Here is a 14,805-nt window from a genome sequence, read left to right as displayed (position 1 = left end):
GACAGTCACTAATGAACTCCATGTACACATCAGGAGAGAAATATTTGTAGAGCTGAAGTCAGAATGTTTCAGCGGGTTTTTAGAAATAGCAGCCAGACAGTTTTTTGTGGGCATAACTTTGATGTTTTGTGCTGTTAGTGTTTAGATCAAGATGCAGAGGACATTGGTCTTTAACCCTTCACGCTGAGCACCACCATTTACCCTGAAAACTCTCTCTGCATCAGGGTTCAAATAATTCTTGTGCTGGTATTTCAGGTTTCCCAGAGCAGCTATGGCTGCCCCTAGATCCCTGGAAGTGTCCAAGGCCAGGCTGGACAGGGCTTGGAGCAACCTGAGGTAGTGGAAAGTGTCCCTGCCGTGGCAGGGGTGGGATGGGATGAACTTTATGGTTCCTTCTAATGCAAACTATTCTGGGATTCTGTGAAACCAGAGAGGAACAGCCCGTGAAATCACCAAATGTTATTCTCAGAGGAGTACAGGGATCTATCCCAAGGAGAGAAGAAAAGCTGAGCTGCTGTAGGGAGGAGAGTGGTGGCTCCTTTTCCAAGAGCCAGCCTGCCAGCCTTCCTTCCTTCCTAGATTCCTTCCTTCCAAGATTCCTTTCTCCAGATTTTATCCAGGCTCTTCCACCAGGCTGTAAGAGCATTCTAACATGTGGAAACTCATTTGTAAGTGCTCCCATGGATCGTGTGCAATGAAAGGACTCATCTGCTGTCTGAGGCAGGTTAAAGCTTTACAAATCCAAGCAGACATTACCTTGGTTCCCCCTGCTCCAGTCTGGAACAAGCTCCCGCTGGAGCCCAGGAGATGGGTTTCAATTAGCAGCACACACTCAGCTGAAATGGAACGCAGGATAAAAAAGGCCCCCCTCACTTTTTGTCTCTCTCATTACAGCCAGAACCACAAATTGATTTGTGCCGTTCCCAAGTTTGGTCTTTTCCAGTTTGAATCATGATGATAAAGCAACAGAAAATAAATCTTTGTGCCTGATTTAACAAGTGGGCAGGACAGCCCCCAGCCTGACTAACCACCCTGAACTTTGAGGTGCTGGATTTCATCGCCATTCCCCTCCTTCCAGGCTGCTGAGGCTGCAGGAGGGGAGAATCTGCAGTCCACCCCATCACAGAACGCTCCAAAGGTTGAGGAGATGGAGTGGTTGCCATTTGAGATGTGATTATGGTGGATTAAACTCTTCATTTTTGTGACAAAATCTTGATAAGGGCAGGAAACTACTCTGGGGAAATTTAGGGATATCTGCAATTGTTTAGGGACTCTTGGTGAATAAAAAGGGAAGGAGAAAACATGAGAGAATGAAAAAGAGGAAAATTTCCAGTCATGTTATGAAGCACTCACCAGATTTCCAAACCTTCTCCAGGACACTCCTTCCAGGGACACTTTGGGACCTTGGACAGCAAACAGGAGAAGTTCCACAGCAGTTCATGTCAATTCCACTTGGTTCCAGCAGCACCAAGGGATGTCCTTCAGCTTCTCATGGTGTTCCCCACTTCACAGAATCATTACCTCTAAGATTATCAATTCCAATCATTAATCATGGGACTCTTCATTAGGAACCCAAAATTCCTTTATAATTAAAATACAGTAGATCAATAAATATGAAACCTTTTCCTAATTCCTAAATAACCCAATTTTTGTAATTGATGTACATATTTCACTTTAAATTCTAAATAACGGGAAACATCTTTAGAATGGTAACTGGGAAATTTTAGAACTAGAATAGAACAGAACAGAACTAGAAGAGAACACGTTCTCTTCTCCCTTCTCCTTTTCCTGGTAAATTTTTGCATATCTCCTGGTCTCTAAAAATCCCTTCCATGTTTCTCCACACAAAATAAGAAATATGACTCCTTTTATCTCTGAGCACATTTCCCAGTGGAGCTGTTTCAGCTCCAGCCTCAGCTCGCTGGCCACAGTGCCTGCAAATTGATTTATTCCTCATAATGGTCAAAATTTGTCATCCAAATGCTGGGAAACGCTGTAAATCAATCTTTGCATGGCCTTTAACTTTCTTTTATCTCTCTGGATGCTTTAACAACTGCTAAAATGTTCAAGGCAAGCTTTTATGTATTTATGAAGCAGCCAAAAGCAAGGCAAGAGATTAGAAGGAAGCTGGATGTGTTAGTTAAAGCAGCAAATATGCAAAACAATAATTTTATTTGCGTTTTTCAGCCCAGATTGAAGATTAACAATGAGGCAGCAACAGAATCCCTCAAAATATCACTAAAAAACCCTTTGGTTAAAATCATGGTCCAACTAAAGGTTTTAAAAACCAAAATATTCAGTGTTTATTTCTCTTTTTTCTCTCTAGTAAGTTGAATTCGGGAGTTTTTTTGGTCCTTATACAAATGTATTTGTGCATGGATGTAAAAATACATAAATTTCTTGCCCATCTGTGCTGCAGATATCCAAATGCACAGGGACAGACAGCCCTGACCTGTACATGCTCAACAAAATCCCTCTTTTTAACTGTAAAATGTTGCTAAGCATTTGTTCATGTTTTATGGAACACACCGACTTGTCTTGCACTTTTTTCTATTCCCAGTTCTCCTCACTTATATTTATTTAATGTTCTGCTCTCCACTTGTGGCTTCTTTTCTTCCACTGAAAACCATATTCAGCAAAGCCTGCTTTTCTTGAAGCTTTGTCATTATTTCCTGTATTTTAAGATCATTAATCAACTTCTCCACTTTGATACTGACTTTTAGACCTCAAGATTTAACCTGTCATTCCCCTGCCTTATAGTGGTGATAATATCTGGTTTTATGCTTTTTGGGGTTTTTTTGTTATGTTGTTACAGAAAAACTTTTTTTACTGAGATTTAAGGAGGGAATGGATTTGGCATTGCTGGCTTGAATAAAATATAAATTCTTATTTCTGCTTTAATTTAGTATAGTTTTACTGCCTGAACCAGCTATTGGAATATCTGTATTTTCCACACACAAGTAATCATATTATAATTTAATACACAGACTTTACTAAGCAAGATCCACTCCCAGAGAGTCCAAGTGTAATTTCTCTTGTTTATTTCCTTCTGAAAAGTATCAAATTACCAAAAAGACCATCTGGATTTATTCTGGGGTTTTATTATTTAATTATGCTTTAATTACAGGGATAGAGGTTTCAGAAGCACTTCAGGACAAATTATATTTCATAAATTATTTCCCTGAATAGGGACTTTTAGTCTGGGTCTGAGACAGGGCCTGACTTAAGGGTATAAGCTCAGTTTTGATTCATTCAGTAGCACATCTGTGAGAGGAATATTAGAGAAGCCTTAAAGCATCTCAGTGTTCCAGGGCAGAGATGTTTATTAGGGATTTCATAGCCCATCCTTCAAACCAGACCTTAACCAAATTCCCCAAGCTGACAGAAATAATAAAGTTCCAGGGATTCTTACTGAAACACTTTAATATCTAAAGATGAGCCTACCTCTCCTTTCTAAGATCATTTCAGTAAATTAGTATTGAGTTATACAACCTAATGAGGGAAATTAATTTCCTAAAATTACCTTCCGTGAGTGAAAACAGGCATAAGGAATATAATCAGGTTTTTTTTGTTGTTTTTTTTTTTTTTTTTTTTCAGAGGAAAGAGAACCACAGTGAACGGAACAAACTGGGATGTCTGGGATGGAAAAACACTTCATTTTCCTTCCAAAACAATTTTATATAATAATTCTATTTTTATCCTCCTACTGACTTCTATCCAATCTCTTTTCACTTCAAAAAGATCTTATGATTGCACAGATAAAGCTTTTTAGTTTCTTAAGTATCAATTCCATACAACCTACAATAAATCTAAATATTGCCTATTTATGATTTCTTCCAGGATCTTTGAATTTCCTCAGAAATATTTCATCAGATAGGAATTTTCAACATAAATAAAGTGGGACAGATTTTACTCCTTCTGTATTATTAACAACTTCCAAAAGTGCAGTTTTCTGGTTTTATTTGAGGCAGCATCTCCAAATCCAGACTTAAGCATTAATATTAACAGCCAGAATATGACCCCGTTGCATTCAATTCCTGAAGCATCCTTCTATGAATTCATGAAAAGAGATTTTATGGTTTTGAGAGGAAAGAGACAGTTTGAAATGTGAAGGAAAAAAAAAAAAAAAAAAGGCAACACAATGGCAACAACAACCCCCCAACTCCCCAAAATCCAAATAAAACAACCCAAAAACCCAGCGGGATGTTTTTCCCCACTGGACAAGTCTGTCCAGACAAGTTCTTTCCCGACAAAGAATAGGAAGTGCTGCAGGATGCATTCCATGCTGGGCATCCCTCCATGGAGATGGATCAGCTCAGCTTCTCTGGACTCTCCTCTGCCCCAAAGGACATCCCAAATTTCTCAGCTCATGGAATCACCTTCCATAGACCAAGATGTTCCAAACCTCATCCAGCCTGGGATGGGGCAGGGATGGGGCAGCCACAGCTTCTCTGGGCATGCTGTGCCAGGCTCCCACCACCCTCACAGGGAACAATTCCCTCCCAGTATCCCATCTAAACCTCCTCTCTGTCAGCGTGAGGCCATTCCCTGTGTCCTGGCATTCCAGAGCTCTGTAAATCGCTTGCAGCAGGTCCCACGAAGCTCCCAGGAGGGTGGAGAGGGCCACAGGCTCCCAGCACTCCTGGAAGGACACGGCAGTCCTGGTACCACCTTCCGTTGGTTTTAGCAGCTCATGAAAGACCTCAGGCAGTGCAATTCCTGCTCCTTCCTGGGGAAGCCTGCCAGCTGTATTTCCAGGCCAATTATTGCTTCCACAAAGCACTCTAAATCTGTCAGCAAGCACAAGTGTGAAGTGCAGAATAAAAACACCATGAGGATTGTGAGCCACTTGTTACAAGAGGAGTTTCTTCTTGCAGAGGGAGCACTGAGAGTTGGCTTCCCAACAGCAGCACCGCTGCCAAACTCAGGTGTTAAATGCTATTAACACACACCAATGTGTTTGCACTCTTTTCTTTTAAATTGGAAAATAGATGTTTATTCTCTGACACATCTGTGGGATAAACGCTTTTCAAGCTGCTGTGGGAAATCCAGGAAGGTTTGAAGGATTTCTCCCTGGGAGTATGAGCAAAGGGAGATGATGCATTTTATCTACAGGAGTTGCAGTATCTCACTGGATATGGATGCATTTTTATAAAATAAAAGTAAATTATTGAAAGAGTTGCAATGATTTTCCCAAATGCATAAATCCCCACATCTTCTCACATCTTTGACATTATTGCTGGGTATGGAATTATGGAATTATTTAGGCTGGAAAAGTCCTCCAGGATCATTGAGTCCAACCTGTGACTGATCCCAGAGTACTGAGTGTCACGTCCAGGCATTCCTTGGACACCTCCAGGGATGGAGACTTCAACCTCCCTTCCAATGCCTGATCACTGTTTCCATGAATAAATTCTTCCTGATCTCCATCCTGAACCTCCCCTGGCACAGCTTGGGGCCATCTTCTCTTATCTTGCCAATACTGAGTTGTTCTGCTAAAAGGTGGGAAAGCCTCTTGATTTGGATTCTTCATGTGAGGAATCTCCCATGTCAAAGCTTCTCATCCAGGGTGATTTCTTCTCCTCAGACCTGTGATTAAAGGCTGTGTGATGTCACCTCAGTCCCCCAGAGGTGCTCAACCACTGCAGGTGCTTTGGCTGGGCTGGCTTCCCTGGGTGATATTGATTTATCTGAAGCTTCCAGGTTTAACTCCCCTACAAAACCAGCCCTGACCCAGGCTGAAAGCTCTCACAGACTGTCAATATTCTCAATATTCCCCACGTTTTGGCTCCAGGCTCAGTCTCAGGGCTGGGTGCTCTTCCCCAGTGGCTGGAGAGCTATAATTGCCAAAGATTTCCTTGGAGATTCCTCAGGAACCTCCTGTTTCATGGGGTGCAACTTGGGAAGATGTTGTGTGGGAAAAGGAGACAAGATTTTATAATCAGCTGAAAAAAATGACAGGATTGATGGTGACTGTCAAGCTAATTATGGAATGAATCATGTCTGGCTCTGCAGTTATTAGTCAAAGTAATTCATTATTTGCTTAAAAATAACATTAAAATTTAACTAATAAAACCATTTATTGATGGCTGGTCTGACTTTTTTTTTTCCTTTCCCTTGTCTAAATGTCATCCTGGTTAAGAAAACGTGAAAGAAAAAGTCATTAAATCATCTTAGTCATAAAATATCCATCTTTCATCATTTAAATAAATAGAAAAGTGAGACATTATCTGACAGAGATTTAGGCTTATCAGTTATGCAACAAAATATTAGAGGCTTTCTGCAAGGGACTCACAATTAAATAAAACATTATTTTTACTAAAATATTGTCATTATTTAAGGTAAATAACATAAATAAAAGTAAATAAATATCTGGAAATGTTAACTCTCCCCATGTTTTTTTTCCATTTACACACCTCAGCCTTCTTTCCATCCCAGTAACGATTTCTCCCAAACAAAAATTCCTGGTTTTTTTTCTGTTGAACTGCCTTGGTTGTTTGGTAATTTCTGCCTTTCCTGAAGAACTGAGCAGGATTCCAGGGAATCTGGCATGGGGTACAGGAGGGTGACCCCATCTGCACACCCGATCCCCCAAAACTTGCACCTATTGCTTTGTTTCACCATGGCTTCTCCTCAGTAAACCTGCCAGGAGTCCTGGAAAAAACATCTGGATCTGGAGTAGGGTGGAGAAAATAACAGAAGGGGAAGCCAGAAAAACAATGGGAGAGGCAATCAGAAAGTTTGGCATTCCTTCCAAACTGGATCCATCGGGATTTGTGGTGCAGTACTGATTATGTCAGTGTCCTGAAACACAAGGTTAGGAAGAGAAACAGATTTTTTTCTCCAAAGTTAAACTGAGAAAATAAACCAGAAGAGAAGGAAAAGGAGGAAAAAAAAAAACAGGCAGATGCATGGTAGCCCAAAAGGTTCCAGTTGCAGGGCTGGAGCTCGGTGTGGTTGGATGGATTTTGGCTCGGTTTTCACTCATCTGTCCGACGCCTTTACTCAGGAATGAGTGGAGCTCTTCGATTGCTCCTCAGAAAACAAATAAGCTCTGCCTCCAAATGAGTTAAATGGCTCGAAAACTGAGCTCCTCAGATTTTATTAGGGATTGAACAGCTCCAGGTGTACCTAAGCCAAAATCAATGGGAAGATTAGCTTCAGGAGTCTGCCAAGAGATTACGGACAAGGCGGGCATCGAACGGGAGCTGATGGATCCAGAGCCTGAGCACTGTCCCTTGGGATGGGAATGAGCTGCACAGGAGCTGATTCCCACCTTCCACCCAGCTGGAATTCCACACTGAGCACCACCAATCACCCATGGCACAGGGCTGGAATGAGAGGAGCTTTAGGGTCTCTTCAAACCCAAATTTTTCCATGACTCAGTAGGAGAAATTCATTAATCTAAAGCTTTTGCATTAGAGATCCCTTTGTCACACTCCAGATCATTTAAACCTGATAAATTTCCTAAGAACTTCATAAAATCTTATCATAAATCCCAGAATGGTTTGGGTTTGAAGGAACTTAAAACCCACCCAGTTCCACCCCTGCCATGGGACCTTCCATAGACCAGGCTGCTCCAAGCCCCTTCCAACCTAGCCTGGAACACTTTCAGCAATATTTCCAAAAATATAATTCCTGATTAATATAATTCCTGACTAATATAAAATCCACTGAGGAATACCTTTACCAAGGCTGCATTTCCACTCTTGTTGTAGCTTTGGGCATGAGCAAACCTGCAGCCTCTGCACCTGTCTCCCTAAGGGGATTTTTGTGCACCTCCATTGAAATACTTCTTCAATTCCCACATGAAATTCAATTACAATTCCCAAGGATGGGAGAAGTTACAGCCTGCCATTCCATTTGATTTAATATTGATATTTTTCTTTCACTTGCGTGTCAGTCAATGCCCCACATTAGGATGCAAAACTCCCTGAGCATTTTTAGCTATGTAGCAGCGTTTTGATGTATTTTTCAGCACTTTACAAGTCTCGTATTTTCAGATGAAATTGAATTTTTGCCTGTTTTTAATGATCTCATTAATGGCTTGTCAGGTATCTGTGTTTCCACCAGCAGTTTTGCACCTCTCCAGTCCCATCATCCCAGACATTTCCCGTTGATATTGTTTTGTGAAGGCTAATGAGGCTTCACCTCGGAGCAGGAACAATGTGATTCCACACAGACTGAGAAGAGGCTGATCTGACAGATTTGGATGCAGCATGAAGATGCTGAAAATAATTATTTGTAAATGTGTCTGAACTTGTGAAAGCTTCTGTGCTGGCTTTTCCCTCTCTTTCGGGGTCACCTCGGCTGTATCATCGCTCTCCTGGACCTCGGCCTCTCCAGCAGAGATTAAATTCTAATATTCATACAGCAACAATTAAACTCAAGGAATTAAAAACATTTTAAGGCCAGTTCCACATGAAAATGAATCTTTAAATTTTAATATAAGTTTTGACTTAATATAAAGAAAAATTGTCAGTCTGTTCTGTTTTTTCTCCTCATTTATTTTAAATTAGACATATTTAAAATAAAATATAAGAAATTCATTAATAATTTCTTCATACTTATAAAGCATTTCTCTGCTTGTTAAATGTAACAGAACTGCACCTTTATCTTTGCCAGGAGCTACTTCACACAAGGAATTTCTAAGATGATTTCAAAAAATACTTTGCTTTAGATAAAAGGAAATATACAGAGAAGCCAAACTTCTTGCTGTCAGTGAAATTAGCTTGTGCTTATAGTAACCATTAACATTACTGTAAAGAATTATAGGTAAAGTTAAGATTTCAACTTAAATTCCAGAGATGGCACAGCCAGACCTATGTAAGACATCTGGATGAGTATCCTTGCAAAATCCATAGGTTATTTCACCAACATCCTCATGTTCAGTCGATGATCAGACTATAATTTATTCATGATTCAAAGACACAATATTTGAAAAAAACCTAAAACTTCTTCTTACAATAGTGGACTCCAAAAAAAAAAAAAAGTATTTTGGAGCTGTTTCATCTGAGGGCACTCACAATGTCCCCTGCTTTTATCAAATATCTGGGATGTGAAATTTTGTGACAAGAATCCTCCACTGTGGGGGGTGTAAAAGTGAATCATCTCCACAGTTATATTCCAATAAAGGATTTCTGTTCACCCATCAAACATCTGAGAACTCCCCAAATTAACTCCAAAAAGCAATGTGCCCTATCAGGGCTCTGCTTTGTTTTCAGCATTTAAAACAATGTCCCAAGGTTTTGTTTGAAGGATTCACACTTCCAAAGGGAGCAGCTCTGCTCCGGTGCCTCACCCACTCCTGTTTTCCCCAGACTCCCAAAGACATCAAAGGCAAGGTGGCTTTGTTCAGAATGGAGGTGTTTTCACAGGGTTAAAGAGAGATACCAAACTCTTCCGTGTGCTGATCCTCTCCAAAGATTTAATCCACTCTGAAGATAACAAACACTTAAAAAAGGAAGGAACAACAAGATGGAAAAGGAACATTCAGCACCATTTTTAAGTGGCTTCTCTGAAACATTATGGTGGCCATACCTCCATAGATCCATATGGAAGTTCAAACATCCCAATCCTAAAAATTGGAGCCTGACATGGCTCCTTCTCCAACACAGCTCCATCCTTCATGCAGGTCCATCCCTGACTTGGACCCTTCCTTTCCCATCCCTGCCACAGGCCTGTCCCTGCCCCATCCCTGTCCCTGCCCCATCCCTGTCCCAGCTCCATCCCTGTCGGCTGAGGGTTGTTTTCCCCTCTCTGAGGCCTCACTCTGCCGCAGTGCTCTACTTTCCTCTTCTGCTTTGCTAAAGTTTAGGTTAAAAAACCCACCCAGCAAAAACCCTCAAGTGCCTCAACAACAAACCCATGAACAAAGAATCAAGTGACTACTTTTAACATGGGATTGAATGTTCTTAAGCAGTTCTGGAAAATAAATAAGACTCAAATCCTGTAATTCATTCTTCTATATCTGAGGCAATAGAATGTGTATTTTTTGAAGGTTGGCTTTTTGCTTCCAATAGCTTTGTAATAGTCTTATCCAAAAGATGAACTGCAAATGATTTTTCTTTTTTTCCTTGGTTTTTTTTTTTTTGGCATAAGGTTCTTTTCTCTCTTGGAAACAAAGATTTAAAGAACAGAGATTTTGTTTTAAGATCTACAGCAAATAGGCCTTAGGTTTGATTATTTACATTTGAATATTAGAAGACTTTAAATAATCTGCCTGTGAAAGACAAATAAATTAAGTCTTCAGAACTGAGAGAACAGAGTTTTAATCGTGTTTTCTGAGAGGAAAAGGATAAACTCTAAAATGTAGGTTATTACTGCTCTCTGAAATATCATTGCAGTTGCAGAGTGAGAAGACAGAATGATCTGAAAACTGTTTGGGCATTTGAAAAAAAAGTTTAAAATATTCAAAGTACCAGAGAAACTGAAGGTTTGTAATAAACACAGCATGTTCTGGGGAGGAAGGATGATATAATTGTTGGGACGAGTCCCATAATTATAGGACATGGCCATAACAGGCAACAGAGGAATTAAAATCAGTTTAACACAGATTATTTGGATTATATTTGTTTCATATACACTTATATACTGGTTTTATACACTGTCCTAAACTCATAAGAAATTGTAGACCAAAAAACAGTTCATCCTTTGAATTCAAAATTCAATCCTGACTATCCAAGCAGTTGGTTTAAGTCAGTGGTTATGGATATTGCTCTACCACGGGTCTAATTCCCACATCCCACATGGAGAACTTCACCAGTTTTAGTGGCTTTGCATCAGTGTAGGTCTAAAATCCACCCACAAAACAAGGCAGTGGGAACAGTTCCAATGACAGGACATCTGGATCATCTCTGCATAACAACATTTCCCACTGTCTTAGTGCTGACCAGCTCCACAGAGGTGCTTTTGGGGATGTCAGTGCTACAGGATTCACTTCTGCTCTCCACTCTCACTCCTGTGCTTCGTCAGCCTGGCTAGGATTTAATGGGAGTTCTTATTGCAGCACCAGAGAACCCAATTATGCAAAATGAAGCTGTTGGTAACTGGGCCATTCCTCCATGGGAAGTCTCGATTTTATGGACTGGAAATGGAGATGGAGAAATGGTAAAATCTTATTTACAGAGCAGATCCCTCCCTGGTCAGTTAGAGCAGCAGAGTCTTCCAAGAATATTTGCAAACTGATGATACCAAGGATTTATTAATTATTTCAAACAGGGAGTGCAATATTCTGTCAAAATAATTTTTGGCTGTTGCATTGGGATGTCTTAAATCTTGGACATCATGGCTTTGCTTTAAAAATCATTTTTGCTCTTTAAATAACTGACAAAATGATTTTTGGGTAGAACAGCCTGAGATATCCAAGATTTATGCGGCTCAAGAGCTCAAAATTAGTTCTGTCCCAAAATTAGTAATCTTCTGTCCCTACTTAACAAAACCTTCTTTGAGTTTGCTAATAAGGAAAGATTTCAGGACAAAGTATCCAAAAATCCAAACACTTGTAATACTCTCAGTCGTGACCACAAAAGCAAATGTAAAAACTTGACAAATCCTACCTCAGAGGAATCCATCATGTTCCAGGAGAAACAATACCCAGCGATCAGTAATGTTGTTTGACATTATTCGTTGAAGAAAAGGAAATTTGTAAAGGGATTCATGGGAATTAGAACCAAAATCTGAAAATCAAATAAGATTTGATGGTGAAGCTCCCATACAGAAGTTACAAAATGCTCCTGCAGCTTAAGTCTGTTAGAATGCATTATATAAGGACATATAAAATCAGCTATAATCTGTATAAATACAGTGCCTGCAGCTTTGTTCATGGAGTAGGGACATGAGGAATTACATCTCTTCCTAGGGAAGTTCCCCAGCCAGGAATTTGCCTCCAAAATTGAAGACAAAATACGTGATAGGAGTACAGAAAGCAAGAAAATAAAGGCCAGAAGGATGATGAAGTGCTCAGAGTGCATCAGCACCCTGGCCTCTCTTTTACATGTAAATATTGTAGCAAATACAGATTTTAAGATTTCTGGGAGAAGTTAAAAAAGTAGATTTGCACATGAGCAAAGATGACTGATTTAATGACGGAGTATTTTTTAGGTGCACATGGGAGCTGTTGTCACAGTGTGATCCTGGCAGGAGTCAGACCTGGAAGAATAAATGACAAAAATAAGATTTCAGAGATGTACCAGCTGTTAACAGCATAAGAAACAAATCAACCTATAGATGAAACAATTTAAAATAGAAAACCTGGCTGAGAAATTCATAGGACTAAATTCCATGCTCCATAAAATGGACTGGGAAAGGCATTATCAGCTGGTTTTTCAGTGGCTAAGATAACCCTTATCACAAAAGATGTGATATGGACAAGACTTACGTGTGGAAGCAGATATCAGAAACCTACCATGGAAACAGCAAGAGAAGCCTGAATATCTGAAAAGTTTTGATTTATGTCTCTTTTTACTGTTCCTCCTTCTTTGCATTCAGTTTCTGAATAAAAACATTTTGATTTCAGCCAGCACAGACACCGTGCTGAACTTTACCTCGCAAGAAATCTCTGCAACTTGAACGTGTCCCAACATCCTTTTAGTGCATTTCCACTTTCCCTGAAAACACCGTCAATTGTTCCATTGATTCCGAAAGCCCTCGGATCAGCCCCGTGGGAATGGGAGATAAATGTGTTGCACGTTCCAGAGAGAATCCTTAAAAAGAGGCTGCAGGAAGATGAATGCCTTCACAGCCATTGTTTCCACAGTGCCAATAAAAAATGGGAAGGAGAAGGGAATTCGACTCCAGACGATCTATCCTTCAAAAAATCCCTGGGAAAGTGCTGCACTCTTCTTAATGGTGTGTGTGGAAGAGGTTTTACAGGGATTTCTGTGAACCAGAGAAAAGTTTGATAAGGGGATCCATGTTTACCCCTGAAAGAATTTTTTACCAAGGTCGTTGACATAGAAACCAAGAGAGAAGGATAAATAAGAGAAACCTGCAATTGCCTGTTCCAATGAGCATTTTGTTTGTCTCTCGTGACCAATGAGTAAAGTGTAAACTTATGAGCTTTGTAAGAATGAATAAAAAGCATGCATGCCATAATAAAAACTGTTTGAAACCTTCTGAAAATGGAGTGTGCTGCTTTGTATTGTCTCCATCTCAACTGCGACAGGTGTGGATATTTCTTCCACTCAAGGAAGAGTGTATGGATCAAGGAGGTTGTGGTTGTCCCATCCCTGGAAGTGTCCAAGGCCAGCTTGGAGCAATCCAGTCTAGGAAGGTGTCCCTGCCCATGACAGGGGTGAAACTGGAAGGGATTTAATGTCCCTTCCAATCCAAACCAGTCTGGAATTCTGGTTTTTGTAAGGCTTTTTCATCAAGTGTTTGCTGCTGATCCAATCAGGCAGCACAAGGTGACTCAGAGCTGGCAGGTCACAAAGAAGTAGCAGAGCACAAACAGCAAGTGCTTATTTCAAATTAGTTCTGGTCAATATAAGGACTTAAAGATTTACCCAAGACAATTGTCAGATAATTTCAAATAATGGGGGTATCTGAGAAAACTGGTCTCTGCTGGTGGATGTTCTCTGAAATCACATTGATCCAATGACTTATGAATTATTTATTCAGCTGTGCCCTTAACCCAAAAAGTGGGAATTATTGATTTCACTTCATATATCATATCACGGAATCCAAATAAAGGGAAAAATACCATGAAAAATGGCAGGGAAACAGCCCCTCAAGCCTGTGTTTATCTGTCCTGTAACAGAGAAAGGTGGAGAGTTTGCAACAGCAAATTTAGGGAGTGATTCTGACTTCGGTGGCATCTGCAAAACACCATAAAGAGGATTTTTCTTTAGATTTTGAACAGCAGAAAAATACTTTTTGATTCAAATTGAAAATAAAAATATTTGACTTTGATTTCAAACAGAACCACTGTTTTTAAACTAAAGCTTCAACATTCAAAGAGAACAATGAAATGTTTGTGTCATTGGATTAACAGGCATGGTCTGGGAAAAAACAATCAAACTTTAAAGAGAATTTCTGAGGAAGAGCTGCAAATGTTTGTTTTTAGCACTGGCTTCCACAGAGAACAGTAGAAAAGGACAGGAAGAAACAACAATGCCATAAGTTACAGGCCAAAAAAGTAATAAATATTAATTCCTTCTCATTAATACATGATTACAAAGAAAACACCATGGAGTGGTGGACACCACCTTTGTGAGGAGGCACAGAATGAGCCTTAAGCCCTTGGAATAAAACAGCCAGAGATTTCCCATGGGCTTCCTAGTCCATGAATCCTTCCCTGCTCATCCCCATCCAGATTTTTCATGTCTTCATTGGACTTGGTGACAACAGGAAGCTCACGAGGCTCTAAAGTTGTGTCATTAAAAAAACGGATTGCAAGGACAAAGCTCGGCATCACTGTGCCCTGAACAGCTTCAGATCCCAACAGCTTCCAAAAAAAATCTGGCTTAGAAACTGTATTCCCATGTCCCACGAAGGAAAATACTCACTTTTAGTTAGGCGACTTCTTTTGACTCCAGTGAAAATCACAAAACCTGTGAGAAACACTTGGACTTTTATTTTTCACGGCTTCAGGCAGCAAAATTTGGGAAACACAACTGCAAAAGTATCTCCAGCTGTTGGAAAATAGAAGAAAAAGATATTAAGGAAAAGCATTGTTCAATATTTTGGGGTTTTTTTTGTCAAATGTTTTCATTGTGTTGTAAATTAATACTTTTAATAATTCAAATAAAGTCTCAAAGTACTGAAGGGAGGAGACAGCTTTGAGGACACCTTGCCAAAATTTGC

At 40.0% G+C, this 14,805-nt stretch overlaps 1 long non-coding RNA gene across 2 annotated transcripts; it reads right to left on the bottom strand.

Moving 5' to 3' along the window:
- Positions 1 to 4,553: 4,553 nt before the first annotated feature.
- LOC137479548 (uncharacterized) lies at positions 4,554 to 14,582 on the bottom strand. Of its 2 annotated transcripts, none has more exons than XR_011002328.1 (4): positions 14,508 to 14,582; positions 11,559 to 11,678; positions 6,622 to 6,804; positions 4,554 to 5,945 (listed from the first exon to the last, which is right to left on the bottom strand). It is a non-coding gene; the product is annotated as an uncharacterized lncRNA (long non-coding RNA). The 2 variants fall into 2 exon arrangements; XR_011002329.1 differs by lacking the exon at positions 4,554 to 5,945 and adding an exon at positions 6,407 to 6,545.
- Between the last annotated feature and the right edge of the window lie 223 nt (positions 14,583 to 14,805).

Source organism: Anomalospiza imberbis, chromosome 10 (assembly GCF_031753505.1).
Source record: "Anomalospiza imberbis isolate Cuckoo-Finch-1a 21T00152 chromosome 10, ASM3175350v1, whole genome shotgun sequence".
NCBI classification, from domain to species: Eukaryota; Metazoa; Chordata; class Aves; order Passeriformes; family Viduidae; genus Anomalospiza; species Anomalospiza imberbis.
The sequence above is the reverse complement of the archived record's forward strand: the minus strand, read 5'-3'. Positions and strand labels throughout refer to the sequence as shown.